Source organism: Myxine glutinosa, chromosome 12 (assembly GCF_964187855.1).
Source record: "Myxine glutinosa chromosome 12, kmMyxGlut1.1, whole genome shotgun sequence".
Taxonomy (NCBI): Eukaryota; Metazoa; Chordata; class Myxini; order Myxiniformes; family Myxinidae; genus Myxine; species Myxine glutinosa.
Window position 1 is genome coordinate 25,317,062 of NC_136272.1, and position 16,264 is coordinate 25,333,325.

Sequence of the window (16,264 nt, forward strand, 5' to 3'; positions counted from 1 at the left end):
CCCAAGCCCGGCGGCAGGTGGCGGCCGTGCGGAGACTACCGCCGCCTCAACGATGCTACCACCCCTGACCGCTACCCGGTCCCTCACATCCAGGACTTTTCCGCCCGGTTGGCGAAAATGTCCCTCTTCTCCAAGGTGGACCTCATCCGCGGATACCACCAGGTCCCCGTCAGGCCGGAGGACATACCGAAGATGGCCGTCATCACACCATTCGGCCTCTTCGAGTTTCTGCGGATGCCCTTCGGGTTGAAGAATGCGGCCCAGGCGTTCCAGCGGCTTATGGACAGCGTCTTGCGCGACTTGGACTTCGTGTACGTCTTCCTGGACGACATCCTCGTCGCAAGCGCATCCCGTGAGGAGCACCTCCGCCATCTCCGCACGCTCTTCGAACGCCTGGGCCGGCAAGGCCTGATCATCAACCCCACCAAGTGCTGGTTCGGCATCACCGAAATCGACTTTTTGGGGCACCGCGTCACCAGGCATGGGGCCATCCCCTTACCGGCCAAGGTGGAGGCGGTCAGGGGTTTTCTGCACCTCCGGACGATCAAGGGGCTCCAGGAGTTCCTGGGCATGGTGACCTTTAATCACCATTTCCTGCCCCGCATCGCCCAGCTCCTGCGCCCCCCGCACGAGGCCCTCCGGGGGAAGCCGGGCAAAGGCGACGTTGTCTGGACCGAGCCGATGGATGCGGCGTTCGCGGGCGCGAAGCTCGCCATGGCTAACGCCACCATGCTCGCGCACCCGGTGCCCGATGCACCGATCGCCCTCACCAACGACGCGTCAGACTACGTGGTGGGCGCGGTGCACGAGCAATGGGTGAAGGGAGCTTGGCAGCCGCTGGCGTTTTTTAGCCGGCAGCCCCGCCCGCATGAACGGCGGTACAGTACCTTCGACCGCGAGCTGCTCGGGCTCCACCTGGCGGTCCGGCACTTCCGCCATCTGCTCGAAGGCCGCCCGTTCGCGGCCTTCGTCGACCACAAGCCCCTGGTCTTCGCGATGGTCAAGGTCGCCGAGCCGTGGTGGGCCCGGCAGCAGCGTCACCTCTCGGCCGTGTCCGAGTACACGACGGACATCCGGCACGTCGCGGGGAAGGACAACCCAGTGGCGGATTGCCTTTCCCGGTCCGTCGCCCACGCGGTCCACCTCGGGATCGACTATGCCCGGATGGCGGCGGATCAGTCCACCGACCCCGCCGTCCAGGCTTTTCGGACCGCCGTCACGGGCCTCCGCGTCACCGAGGTACCATTCGACGGCGCGGGCGGAGCCCTCTTGTGCGACGTCTCCCTCAGCCGGCCTCGCCCCATCGTGCCCGCTGGGTGGCAGCGCCGGGTTTTTGACGCCATCCACGTCCTGTCCCACCCGGGCACGAAGGCCTCCCAGAAGCTGGTCGCCGACAAGTTCGTCTGGCATGGCCTCCGGAAGGCCGTCCACGATTGGGCCAGGACGTGCCTGGCGTGCCAGCGCGCGAAGGTTCACCGCCACACCCAAGCCCCGCTGGCCCCGTTTACGGTGCCCGAACATCGGTTCGATCACATTCACGTGGTCTTGGTGGGACCTCTGCCCCCCTCGCGGGGTTTCACCCACGTCCTCACCATGGTGGACTGCACCACCCGGTGGCCGGAGGCCATGCCTTTGGCAGCAACGACGGCGGCGGACGTCGCGCAGGCGTTCATCGCCACTTGGGTTGCCCGGTTCGGCACCCCCTCGGACATCTCATCCGACCGCGGCCCCCAGTTCACCTCGGAGCTCTGGGGGGCGGTAGCACGGGGGCTCGGCGTCCAGCTGCACCGCACCACGGCCTACCACCCCCAGGCCAACGGCCTGTGCGAGCGCTTCCATCGCGCCATGAAGGCCGCGCTCCGGGCCAGCCTCCGCGACGGCGGCTGGGTCGACAGGCTCCCCTGGGTCCTGCTGGGCCTCAGGATGGCGCCCAAGGACGACCTGCGCGCATCCGCGGCGGAGTTGGTCTTCGGACAACCGCTGCGGGTGCCGGGCGAGTTCCTCCCCGACTCCACGACACCATGGTCCGTGGCGCAGCAGCGCTCCGCCCTGCAGAAGGCCGCCCGGAGGTTCGCCCCGGTGCCGACGGCGCACCACTGTTGCCCGCCAACGCACGTCGCCCCGGAGCTTCGCATGGCGGAGTACGTGTTCGTCCGCCACGACGCCCACCGGACACCGCTGCGGCCGCCATACGACGGGCCCTTCCGCATGCTGGAGACCGGGGCGAAGCATTTCACCCTGGACATCGGCGGTACTCCTGACCGCGTCTCCGTGGACCGCCTCAAGCCGGCCCACCTCGACTTGGACCACCCCCTGCCAGCGGCTCTGCCCCCGCGTCGGGGCCGCCCCCCGGCGGGCGGACCCCCGGCACCGCCCAACCCCGCCGTCACGCCACCCCCCTGCCCTGCACCCATCCCAGATGCCGCCAGAGGCATCCCAGATGGCATCCCGGCAGCCCAGATGCCGCCAGCCGCCAGAGGGCGCTTCGGCCGGGTCATCCGGTTGCCCCGCAAACTGACCCTTCAGGTGCGCGGGAATTCTGGGGGGGTGCGTGTGGCGGACACGATGGCTCGCTGGCGCAGTGACATAATTCCGCGCACCAGTGGGTGTCGGCCACGCCCCAGGTGAGGCGTGGCCTCCAGATATACAAGCGGGTTCGCAGCTCCGAGCACGGTAGTGCTGACGAGTGAGCAACCAATAAAGAGCTCGACTTAACCCAAAGCGTTGTGGCCTACCTTTGTTTAACGTGTGTGCCCAGCACCACATTATAACAAATGTGCATTTTATGAGAAAAGCATGAAATTTCTAACATAGTCAGTGCATACCATAAGGTTTATTTTCAGATGTGGAGGGAAGTCAGATTTGACCTCTGAGGACCGTGAGAGGTAAAATCCAAAATGGCCACCAATCCACCGGGTCTAATGTTCAAACGCGCTTAATTTTGGAACCCAAAAGTGGAGAAAAACATTATAGGTGTCATTTCCAACTAAATTGGGGGTGCCCATTCATTGGGTGATACTTTTGAGATCGCCAGAACTCAATGGCATGCATTTAGGTCAAGGTCAAGGTCAAATTACGTTAAATATTTTTTATGATTCTGCAGTTGGGACTGCTTTTGGAAAAAGTTCATTTGAACTTTTAAAACTTTATTTTTTCAGGTACAGGGATAGGTACAGAACACCCAAAGACCAGAAATGATGAAAAAAGTGTTTACACTGCAAGGAATGATGCAATAACCTCTGAAAAAATAACTGTAGTTAACCAAGTATGTCCACAAAAGCTTACATTAAATCAAGTGCAATGATGAAAATTGGTAATGATCAAAATCGAACAGTCTCCAGAACAGAAGCACAGTACAGTGCACTTGAGTGCAGCTTTGCCACACTTGCAGCATCCAGTGCACCCTTTCTTGCAGCCACAGTGGATCAATTCATGGCACAATTTTGATGCTTCAGGGAGAGTGTGTGCACAGTCGTGGCACTTGGTTGTTGTCCTGTAGTTAATTCTCCCTGACTTTGCTCGTCAAACGCCTTTTTGTTGAATTTTAGCCGACATTTCTTGTGCCACTCAGCCCTGTGTGTCTTCAGAGTGGATTCTATGCAATCTCCATCATCCAATCGCTCCAGGTTGAGGTCCATTGGCATGTGCTGAAGGGTCTGGAACCGGAGAAGGTCTTCTGCCAAGGATGCATAGCCACTACCAACAAGCTGTTTCATTGATTTGAGTGGACACTGTAAAGATTCATCTGGTACGACTTGGCAGAGGACACAAATGTCCCAGTTAGTGCTTGGGGGTGGCTTGGATCTCTTGGATGTAGAGGGCTGGGTAGGTAGCGTCCATCAGGATGTGACGCTTCGGCATGGTTGCGACAAAATCACCACGGCAGGAGAGGGGATTCTGAAACACACAAAACACAATGTTAGCACCAACCACCACATTTTACATCTAAAGTGTATATTCACATCTGGCGATCTCAAAAGTATCACCAAATGAATGAGCATCCGCAATTTAGTTGGAAATGACACCTATAATGTTTTTCTACACTATTTAGTTCAAAAATTAAGCGCGTTTGAACATTAGACTCGGTGGACTGGCGACCATTTTGGATTTGACCTCTCACGGTCCTCAGAGGTCAAATCTGACTTCCCTCCACATCTGAAAATAAACCTCATGGTATGCACTAACTATGTTAGAAATTTCATGCTTTTCTCATAAAAGGCACAATTGTTGTTATCCCCTGTACTATTGACACTGAACCGTTGAGAAAGCTCCTCGACCTGTGCAGCAGAAACATTGTGCTCAAGAAAAGACAGAAATGGCATAATGAAGAAACACCACCAAAGATAATAATTCACACACATAAGCAAGGATAATGATAACTGGTAGATTAATCACTCACACCGAAGGGTGTATTGTACAATTAATAATAATAATTTCGGGTTTTTTGCTAAGCACCAAACAGAAGTCAGAAGAGTACGAATATTTCGTTTACAAAAATTTGTGATAAGAATACATTGTGGTGCTATGCACACACAACTCGTTTGCCAAGAAGGTAGGCCACCACGCGTTGTACAAACCAAAACACATTATTCTATGCTCGCACGTAAGCACTGGGCGGGCTCGACTTTCGAGCGACTCGACCTCGGGCGTGGCCGGTCGGCCAAAAGGCGGGGCATGTATTTCAGTTCAACCCTGCGCCTCATGACGCCTTTGCTCCGGGCGTGGCCCGAGCCGTGCTTCCACGCCCGGTCGCTCGCGTCACCCACTGGTGCGCGGAATTATTACCCGCTGGCGTTGTGTCCACCACACACACCCCCCCAGAATTCCCGCGCACCTGAAGGATGAGCTTGCGGGGAAGCCGGATGACCCGGCCGAAACGCCCTCTGGCGATGCGTGCAGGGCTGGGGGGTGGCGGGACGGTGGGGGTGGGGGGTGCCGGGGGTCTGCCCGCCGGGGGGCGGCCTCGACACGGAGGCAGAGCTGCTTGCGGGGGGTGGTCCAGGTCGAGGTGGGCCGGCTTGAGGCGGTCCACGGAGATACGATCTGGAGTACCGCCGATGTCCACGGTGAAGTGCTTGTCCCCGGTCTCCAGCACGCGAAAGGGCCCGTCGTACGGGGGCCGCAGCGGTGCCCGTTGGGCGTCGTGCCGGACAAAAACGTACTCTGCCGTGCGAAGCTCCGGGGCGACGTGTGAGGACGGGCAACCGTGGTGTGCAGTCGGCACCGGGGCAAACCTCCTGGCGGTCTCCTGAAGGGTGGAGCGCTGTTGCTCTGATGAACCAAGGTGCCGTGGAATCGGGGATAAATTCGCCCGGGACCCGCAGTGGCTGTCTGAAGACCAGCTCCGCCGAGGACGCGCGCAGGTCGTCCTTGGGCGCCGTCCTGAGGCCCAGCAGGACCCAGGGGAGCCTGTTGGCCCAGCTGCCATCGCTGGCCCGCAGGGCGGCCTTCATCGAGCGATGGAAGCGCTCGCACAGGCCGTTGGCCTTGGGGTGGTAGGCCGTGGTGCGGTGCAGCTTGACGCCGAGCCCTTGCGCCACCGCTCCCCTGAGCTCCGAGGTGAACTGGGGGCCGCGGTCGGGCGAAATGTCCGAGGGGGCACCGAACCGGGCAACCCAAGTGGCGATGAAAGCTTGCACGACGTCAGCCATCGCCGCCAATGACACGGCCTCTGGCCACCGGGTGGTGCGGTCCACCATGGTGAGGAGGTGGGTGAAACCCCACGAGGGGGGCAGAGGTCCCACCAAGTCGACGTGGACATGGTCGAACCGACGTTCGGGCACCGTAAACGGGGCCAACGGGGCCTGGTTGTGGCGGTGGACCTTTGCGCGTTGGCACGCGCGGCACATTCTGGCCCAGTTGCGGACGTTCTTCCGGAGGCCATGCCAGACGAACTTTGCCGCAACAAGCTTCTGGGAGGCCTTCGTGCCCGGGTGGGACAGGCCGTGGATGGCGTCAAAAACCAGGCGCTGCCAGCCAGCAGGCACGATGGGGCGAGGCCGGCCGAAGGAGACGTCGCAAAAGAGGGCAGTGCCCGGGATGTCGAACGGTACCTCGGTGACACGGAGGCCCGTGACGGCGGGCCGAAAGGCCTGGACGCCGGGGTCGGCGGTCTGGTCCGCCGCCATCCGGGCATAGTCGATCCCGAGGTGGACCGCGTGTGCGGCGGACCGGGAAAGGCAATCCGCCACCGGGTTGTCCTTACCCGCGATGTGTCGGATGTCCGTCGAGTATTCGGACACGGCAGAGAGGTGACGCTGCTGCCGGGCCGACCACGGTTCGGCGACCTTGGCCATCGCGAAAACAAGGGGCTTGTGATCGACGGAGGCCGTGAACGGGCGGCCCTCGAGAAGATGGCGGAAGTGTCGGACCGCCAGGTGGAGCCCGAGCAGCTCGCGGTCGAAGGTGCTGTACCGGCGTCCGTGCGGGCGGAGATGCCGGCTAAAAAACGCCAGCAGCTGCCAAGCACCATTCACCCACTGATCATGCACCGCGCCCATCGCCTAGTCCGACGCGTCGGTGGTGAGGGCGATTGGTGCATCAGGCGCCGGGTGCGCCAGCATGGTGGCATTGGCCAAAGCCAGCTTCGCGCCCGCAAACGCCACGTCCATCTGCTCCGTCCAGGCTATATCACCTTTGTCCGGCTTCCCCCGGAGGGCCTCGTGCAGGGGGCGCAGGAGCTGGGCGACGCGGGGCACAAAGCGGTGATAAAAATTCACCATGCCCAGGAATTCCTGGAGCCCCTTGATCGTGCGGGGGTGCGGGAAACTCCTGACCGCCTCCACCTTGGCCGGTAAAGGGATGGCCCCGTGCCTGGTGATGCGGTGCCCCAATAAGTCGATGGCAGTGACGCCGAACCGGCACTTTGCGGGGTTGATTATCAGGCCATGCAGGCCCAGGCGTTCGAAGAGCTTGCGGAGATGGAGCAGGTGCTCCTCCCGGGACGCGCTCGTGACTAGGATGTCGTCCAGGTAGACGTAGACGAAGGACAAGTCGCGCAAGACGCTGTCAATGAGCCGCTGGAACGCCTGGGCCGCATTTTTCAACCCAAAAGGCATCCGCAAGAACTCGAAGAGGCCGAAAGGTGTTATAACGGCCGTCTTTGGTACATCGTCCGGTTGTACGGGGACCTGGTGGTAGCCCCGGATGAGGTCCACCTTGGAAAAAATGGTCGTTTTCACCAACCGGGCGGAAAAGTCCTGAATATGCTGGACCGGGTAGCGGTCGGGGGTAGTGGCGTCGTTGAGCCGGCGGTAGTCACCGCACGGCCGCCATCCGCCGCCGGGCTTGGGCACAATGTGCAGAGGTGAGGCCCATGCGCTGTTGGAGCGCCGGACGATGCCCAGCCGCTCCAGCGTGGCGAACTCCGCTTTCGCAACGGCGAGCTTCGTCAAGTCGAGGCGGCACGCTCGGGCGTAGACCGGTGGTCCGATGCTGGGAATATGGTGTTCCACCCCGTGTTTGATGGCCACCGCTGAAAAGGTGGGCCGTGTGAGCGCCGGGAAACTGGCGAGGAGGCGGGTAAACTCGTCCGCTACCGGAAGCGTACAGACCAACCTCGCCGGGACGGAACCGCTCAGCAAGCCGCTGGGTAAGCCGCTCGGTGAGCCGCTCAGCGAGCTGCTCAACGAGCCGCTCAGCGAACAAGCGAGCGAGCTGAAGGTTTCGGCCTGGACGAGGCGTCGGCGTTTAACGTCCACCAACAGCCCATGCGCACAAAGGAAGTCCGCACCGAGCAGGGCCATTGGCACGCTGGTGGTGACGAAAGACCATTGGAAGCGCTGTCCCCCGAAACGCAGCGAGAGGCAACGCTTCCCGAATGTGCGGATGGGAGTTCCGTTGGCGGCGAGCAAGGCGGGGCCCCGGCCCGCGGCTTGCTTGTCGGACGCGGAGGCAGGGAGGACGCTTACCTGCGCTCCAGGGTCGCACAGAAAACGGCGACCAGACGAGGTGTCTGTAATGAAAAGGAGGCTGCCGGAATGGCCGACGCTCATGGCCGCAAGTGAGCGCCGGCCCGGTCGTTTCCCGACCCGTCGAAAGAGCACGGCGGGTGGCACGCCCTAGCCTTGCGGCCGAACCTGGCATGATAATAACACCAGGTTTGCCCCGGTGGTGGCTGCCGCGTCGGTCGTGACGGCGGTGGTGGACGGGGTGTGGCAGCGGCCACGAGGGGGCGCGGCGCTGAAGCCTCCGCACCGGGATCCAGTACGGCAGCGCTATGCGTCGGCCGCGTGTGCGGCGCTGAAACCTCCGCACGGGGATCCACTACGGCAGCGTCATACGTCGGCCGCGTGTCGCAGACCGCGAAAAATTTGTCTGCCTCTCCGGCCAGGGCGCGGGGTTCCGTTATGGTCGAACCGGCCAGCGCGAACCGCACCTTCGCAGGTAGCTGGCGGAGGAAAAGCGATCGGAAAAGGAAATCCGCGCGTTGGTCTCCAAGAAGGGACAACATATAATCCATCCGAATGGGCGGTCGTGTGTCGCCGAGGGCGGGAAGGCTAAGGAGGCGGTCGGCCTCCGTGAGCCCGAACGTGGTGAGAAGTCGTTTGAGCGACGCATACTTGTGGGCGCCCGGCGGGCACCGAAGGTTGGACACGACACGGGCGGCAGTGCAGGGCCCGAGGGCAGCGACCACATGAAAGTACATGGTGTCGTCCGCCGTGATGCCCCGGAGCTGGAATTGGGCTTCGGCCTGCACAAACCAAACGTCGGCCTGTGCTTCCCAGAACTCCGGGAGGTTAACAGCGACAGCGTTGGTAGCCATGGCGCGTTCAGGGGTCAGCAACGGCTGAACCAGTCGGGGTCACCAGTGTGGTGCTATGCACACACAACTCGTTTGCCAAGAAGGTAGGCCACCATGCGTTGTACAAACCAAAACACTTTATTCTATGCTTGCACGTAAGCACTGGCCGGGCTCGACTTTCGAGCCCGCATATATGTCCCGAGGCCACGCTTTGCCCTCGGGCGTGGCCGGTCGGCCGAAAGGCGGGGCATGTATTTCAGTTCAACCCTGTGCCTCATGACGCCTTTGCTCCGGGCGTGGCCCGAGCCGTGCTTCCACGCCCGGTCGCTCGCGTCACCCACTGGTGCGCGGAATTATTACCCGCTGGCGTTGTGTCCGCCACAACATAAATATCAATCACCATCAAAAATATTTTAAAAAATTGAGAAATCTACTATATAAGTCCAATAAACGTCAGTAAAGGGTGTACCTCAGCCAGGCTGAACAGTTTACATTTTGTATCCAATGATAGGCCGGATCTGGATTCGGACTTGAACCAAAATCTAATCGGCTTGTTCCTGTCACCATAACCAACTCGTCCACCAAGTTTAGTCATAACTCGTCCATAACTTTTTTTAACTAGAACGCCACTCAGTAGAGCGCCATGGGTCAAGTTGGAATCATACATTTTGTTTAACAGCCCCTCTCCCCAAAACAATAAATGAAAAAGAAAGTAGGCCCTAACTGTCAGAGAATAAACTTTGATATATCTCGGAATTACAGGAGAAAAACATCATTGAAGAATAAGAATAAAAGCTTTAATGCAGTAAAACAGAAAAAAAAATTCCCCCCCAAAAATCCTGGATCCGGAATAATATCCTGAGCTTCACCAAAAACTAATCAATTCTTCCTTATCCCAAGGGCAATCATCCCACCAACTTTCATCCAAATCCGTTCAGAACTTTTGCAGATATCTTGTTCACGAACGAACACACAAACAAACACACACACACACACACACACACACACACACACACACACACACACACGATCGAATGCATTACTCCCTAGCGGGAGTAAATATGTTATATCGGGTGATCAAAAGGTCCCTGTGCACCATCAAGTAACGAGAGAAATACAATCAATTCCTGCGACTCGACATTCCCCATATGGCACGACTTCCTGATTTTACTAACCAAACACAAGTTGACAATTTATGTTGATTTTGATTGATGTTGACAAGTTATTTTCTTCATTCTTCACCCTGTTTACGAATGAAACAAATCCGAATCGAATCCTGCCATTCAAAATACTCTAAAGTACCGAAAAATATCACAACAAGAAGTCGAAGAGCGAATTGGAAAACAAATATTCTACATTGGCCCCGCTTCCGGTCCGGTTCGGAGAGGACGCTGGCGTCGCTTGCTCGCCGCTTCTCTGACTGGACCATTGTCCGTAGCATGCTTTTCTGGTGGTCGTGGCGGATTTTTGGCCATTGAGTCTGCCCTCTGCATGGTCCCGGCTCTGCTCCTAGCTTCACCTGCTCGGCTCCTTCGCTGTTTCCTCGGGCCCGCTCCCGTGGGTTGTGCCCATTGTTTGCAGCGGTGGTGATGGCGGTTTGCCGCCGTGATCTTGATTAGTGGCGGCGGTCGTTTGCCGCTGCATTTGCCGCTTTGCCTCCTCAACCTTGGCCTCGTGCTCGTCTCTTCGCTCCTGTCTGCCCTCTGCTCGGTCCCGGCTCTGCTCCTGGGTTCACCTGCCCGGCGCCTTCGCTGTTTCCTCGGGCCCGCTCCCGTGGGTTGTGGCCATTGTTTCGCCTCCTCAACCTTGGCCTTGTGCTCGTCTCTTCGCTCCTGCTGGCATGGCTCTGCGGTACTCCGCCGCAAGGCTTCTTCTGCTTAATACCCGCTCCACCCCATCATGCATCTCTGCAATCAAATCCAATGGACTCCTGCGTCGACCCAGGTACATTCACCGTGGCTCTGGTCGTAAGTTTGTTTATTTACAATCAGGTCACTCCATCCCCGTCCGCTGGTCGGCTCAGCGCACTCCCACTCATCGTCCCAGCGCACCTGGTCACAACAACGCACACAATCGCACCTCCTGTCTGCGAACCCTGGCCAAATCACCTGAATTCATACCCGCCGCACAAAACAACATCAAGCTCACCCTGTTCAATACCCGGTCCCTCAACAACACATGCCTCATCCTGAACGACTACATCCTGGAAAATAAACTGGACTTTCTCTGTCTCACTGAGACCTGGCAACAACCTCTGGACTACTTCGCACTCAACCTCACCACACCCAATGGATATTCTTACATCAATAAACCACGCTCGGAGGGCCGAGGTGGTGGAATTGACGTTATTCACCGACAAGACATCAGGACCAGCCTCATCTCCATCGCATCTGCTCCATCATTTGAACACCTGGCTTTTAAACTCTCTGGTCACACACAGTCAGTCACGGCTGTTGTCTACCGCCCTCCCAAACCACACCCATCATTCCTGTCTGACTTCTCCTACTTTCTGACCCAGCTATGTTCCCTCTCCCCCTCAATCCTCCTCCTTGGTGATTTCAAAATCCACATGGACTCCACTGACTCCACGATAACCACTGACTTCACTGATTTACTCACCTGCTTTAACCTCACTCAACATGTCAACTTTCCTACCCATAACCGTGGTCACATTTTGGACCTTGTCTGCTCTACTGGACTAATTTTGCACCATCTCTCTGGCTCCGACCTCACCCTCTCTGACTACTTAGCCATCACTCTGACCATCAACATCCCCACCCCAGCACCAAGGCATTATCGCACTATCAACTTCCGTAAGCTAAACGCTCTTTCACCTACCTCATTCTCATCCACCCTCTCTGAAAAAATGTCCACTTCTCCCTTCGTTGACCTCCACACCCCTTCTGACCTCACTGACTACTACAACCACACTCTCTCCTCCTGCCTTGACCAACTTGCGCCTATAAAAACCAAAACAGTTTCTTTCACCCATTCTGCTCCCTGGTTTACCCCTGAACTCCGCCTGATGAAAACTCGTGCTCGCCAACTTGAAAGATTCCGCAATAAAACAGGTCTCACAGTTCACTCCCAGGCCTACAAGGACCACCTACAACACTATAAAGATGCCCTCTCCCGCACCGCCTACTACTCTCAAATTATCCACTCTGGCTCCGGAAACCCAAAAGCACTCTTCTCTACAATAAACAAACTCCTCAGCCCCCTGAACACCACCACCCAGTCATTCACAGTAGACAACTGCATCTCCTTCCTTTCATTCTTCCAACGCAAAATTGAAAACATCTACAACAGCTTGACCACCGCCACACCCGCTCCCCCTCAAACCACCTGCCCCCCCTTATCCTGCCATCCCCTGTCTCAATTCTCCCCAGTCTCCCCTACTGACCTCTCTGAACTCCTCATAGGAATGAAAACTGCCACCTGCACTCTTGACCCCATCCCCTCCAGCTTTGTCAAGGCCTCCCTTCCTGCTCTCTCTCCACTTATCATTGCAACAATAAACTCCTCCCTGTCTACAGGCATCGTCCCACCGTCCCTCAAAATTGCTGCTGTTACCCCCATTCTGAAAAAACCTGGACTAAACCCTGACACCCTAAATAACTTCAGACCCATCTCCAACCTACCCTTTCTGTCAAAAGTTTTGGAACGTGCTGTAGCCACTCAACTCAAACATCACCTCTCTGCCAATAACCTGTATGAAACATTCCAATCCGGATTCCGCTCCAACCACAGTACTGAAACTGCTCTCCTCAAAATCACCAACGACCTTCTCCTCTCCTCTGACGCTGGCAACCTCAACATTCTCATCCTCCTCGACCTCAGCGCCGCATTTGACACCATCGATCACACCATCCTCCTCACCCGACTTGAAACCACCTTTAACATTACCGGCACTGCCCTCTCTTGAATTAAATCATACCTCTCTGACAGACGCCAGTTCATCTCCATCAATAACTGCAAATCCCCCACTGCTCCCCTCCCCCAAGGTGTCCCCCAAGGTTCAGTTATTGGCCCCCTCCTCTTCATCCTTTACCTGTCCCCCCTCGGTTACTTAATCCGCCGTCATGGTCTCCAATTCCACTGCTTCACCGATGACATCCAGCTTTTCATCTCCACCAAGTCCATCTCCACCGCCACCCACTCTATCCTGACAAACTGCATCACTGAAATAAAATCCTGGCTTCAAATCAACTTCCTCAAACTTAACTATGATAAATCTGAAATAATCATCATTGGCCCAAAAACGCTCATAAAATCCACCCATAACTTTGCCCTCAACATCGACGGTATCCCAGTATCCACCTCCCCTCACATCCGGAATCTTGGCATCATCTTTGACCAAACCCTCTCCTTCGACAAATACACTAAACAGATCACAAAGACAGCCTTCTTTCACCTGAAAAACATCGCCCGTCTCCGTCCATCCCTCTCCTCCATGGCTGCAGAAACCCTCATCCACGCCTTCATCACCTCCCGTCTGGACTACTGCAATAGCCTCCTCTATGGTTCACCCTCAACAATCACCAATAAACTCCAATACATTCAGAACTCCGCTGCCTGTCTACTCACCCATTCCCGGACCCGTGATCACATCACCCCCATCCTTTACAAGCTTCACTGGCTCCCCATCTCCCAGAGAATCCAGTACAAAATCCTCCTCTTGACCTACAAAGCCCTCCATAACCTGGCCCCATCCTACCTGGCTGACCTCCTCTCCAGACACACTCCCACCCGCAACCTCCGCTCTGCTGGTAACAACCTCCTGACCCCCCATCCGGACCAAATTCAGATCCTGGGGGGACAGGGCCTTCTCCATCGCTGCTCCCACCCTCTGAAACTCACTACCTCACACCATCAGAGACTCCTCCTCACTCACCACATTCAAAACATCACTAAAGACCCACCTGTTCAACACTGCATTCAACATTTAACCCACAGCATTTAACCCCTGACTATCTTCTCTCCATCTCCCTCCTTTGTGCTTTGAAAATTTCCCTATTGATTCTTCTTTTTTTTGCAATTGTTTTTATGTTTTGCTAAGCATTATGTTTTGCACTCTGTCAAAGCGTCTTTGGGCTCCCTGAAAAGCGCTATATAAAATAAATGCATTATTATTATTATTAAATACATCTGCCGATTGGTTCGGGGTGACGACAAATGGGCGACGGCAGGAGAGGAAGTGACGTGGCGTACGGATGAGGATTGAGGGGATTGGTCGGATTGGGTAAACCTCATGACGTTAAATTACGAGCACATTTACACTATTCCTGCTCAGCAACATATAAAAGAACCTGTAAAAAGTGTTCACACAACCCTTCCGTACACTATTGGAGCGGTGTATAAACTTGACAAAATGGCATTTTCACAGAGCATTCGGTTTAAGATTAGTGCTTTTCGTTCGAAGTTCTTCGGAAGGAAACTGATATTTTATTTTATTTTTACCTTCCCGGATTCTCCATCGATTTATATAACCGAAAAGATAATTCTTGAAGGATTAATAATATTCTTTAAATGCTCTTTTTAAAAAACATTGACGAGAAGGGGAAGGTGACGTCACAGCAATGAACGCATGAGTGGAAGAAATTAAAATGTTTTAATGCGGTTTCCAGTGAAAAATTGTGGGAACCTTACGTAGGCTAATCTTAGCTCATTTGCTTTCACTGAACAATTATCCGCAAGGCCTCACCTCACCACTGGGGCCCACGGTGCCTCATGTCCAGTCTCGGCAACGGCGGGGATCGAGCCCCACACGGGACCACGTTCGTTTCAGAACCTGATCGTGCAACTACCGGCTTAGACCATTCAACCACGTCTCCACCGAGTTTAATTGGTCGTTTTGATCGGTTTTAACCCGCAGGGGATGTGGGTTTGACTCGAACACGGGTTTTTGACTGCTTTTTCACCCCCAGGGGATGTGGCTTTGACTCGGACACGGGTTTTGATCGGGGTTTTTTTTTAGCCCGTTTAACCCCCAGGAGGGGTGTGGCTTTGACTCGGACATGGATTTTGAACAGGGTTTTAACCCCCAGGAGGGGTGTGGCTTTGACTCGGACATGGATTTTGAACAGGGTTTTAGCCCTTTTAACCCCCAGGGGATGTGGCTTTGACTCTGACATGGATTATGAACAGGGTTTTAACCCCCAGGAGGGGTGTGGCTTTGACTCGGACATGGATTTTGAACAGCGTTTTAGCCCTTTTAACCCCCAGGAGGGGTGTGGCTTTGACTCGGACATGGATTTTGAACAGGGTTTTAGCCCTTTTAACCCCCAGGAGGAGTGTGGCTATGACTCGGACATGGATTTTGAACAGGATTTTAGCCCTTTTAGCCCACAGGAGGGTTGTGGCTTTGACTCTGACATGGATTTCGAACAGGTTTTAGCCCTTTTAACCCCCAGGAGGTGTGTGGCTTTGACTCGGACATGGATTTTGAACAGGATTTTAGCCCTTTTAGCCCACAGGAGGGGTGTGGCTTTGACTCGGACATGGATTTTGAACAGGGTTTTAGCCCTTTTAACCCCCAGGAGGTGTGTGGCTTTGACTCGGACATGGATTTTGAACAGCGTTTTAGCCCTTTAAACCCCCAGGAGGAGTGTGGCTATGACTAGGACATGGGTTTTGAACAGGTTTTTAGCCCTTTTAACCCCCAGGAGGGGTGTGGCTTTGACTCGGACATGGATTTTGAACAGGGTTTTAGCCCTTTTAACCCCCAGGAGGAGTGTGGCTATGACTCGGACATGGATTTTGAACAGGATTTTAGCCCTTTTAGCCCACAGGAGGGTTGTGGCTTTGACTCTGACATGGATTTCGAACAGGTTTTAGCCCTTTTAACCCCCAGGAGTTTTGTCGCTTTGACTCTGACATGGATTTTGAACAGGGTTTTAACCCCCAGCGGACATGGGTTTGACTCAGACATGGATTTTGATTGGGGTTTAGCCCTTTTAACCCCCAGGAGGGGTGTGGCTTTGACTCGGATGTAGCGGTTACCGCTGGGTGTACACAATCGCCTTGCACCGGCCGGGACGCGGCCAGGGCGCAATCGCCATGCCGGGCTCGTCCGGATGGGCCCAGACGCACCTCTCCCGGGCATGCCCGAACTCGCTGTTCCCGGGCTCGCCCGAACCTTCCGGGCACGCCCGGTCTCATCTTTCCCGGGCATGCCCGCTCTCGCCTTTCCAGGGCTCACCCAGAACGCCCGGGCATGCCCGCTCTCGCCTTTCCAGGGCTCGTCCAGGACGCCCGGGCATGCCCGCTCTCGACTTGCCAGGCCTCATCCAGCACGCCCGGGCAGGTCCAGACTCGCCTTTCCATGACTCGCCCTTGACACCCGGGCATGCCCGGTCTCGCTTTTCCCGGGCAAACGCTCCGGCATAAATGTGTATATATATTGCTGCCCGATAAACGGGCTTTTCAGAGTACCCGAGTTTGATACGTGCATTAAAGCAACTCGGACGAATTTCCGTCTTTGGTCGCGTCAATTCTTTCGACTCGCGTTGGAGCACAGCT

The 16,264-nt window shown here is 56.1% G+C and overlaps 1 long non-coding RNA gene across 1 annotated transcript; it reads right to left on the reverse strand.

Moving 5' to 3' along the window:
* Positions 1–2,816: 2,816 nt before the first annotated feature.
* Positions 2,817–14,586, reverse strand: LOC137438086 (uncharacterized). The gene is made up of 2 exons (XR_013621061.1): positions 14,448–14,586; positions 2,817–3,897 (listed from the first exon to the last, which is right to left on the reverse strand). It is a non-coding gene; the product is annotated as an uncharacterized LOC137438086 (long non-coding RNA).
* Positions 14,587–16,264: the final 1,678 nt, after the last annotated feature.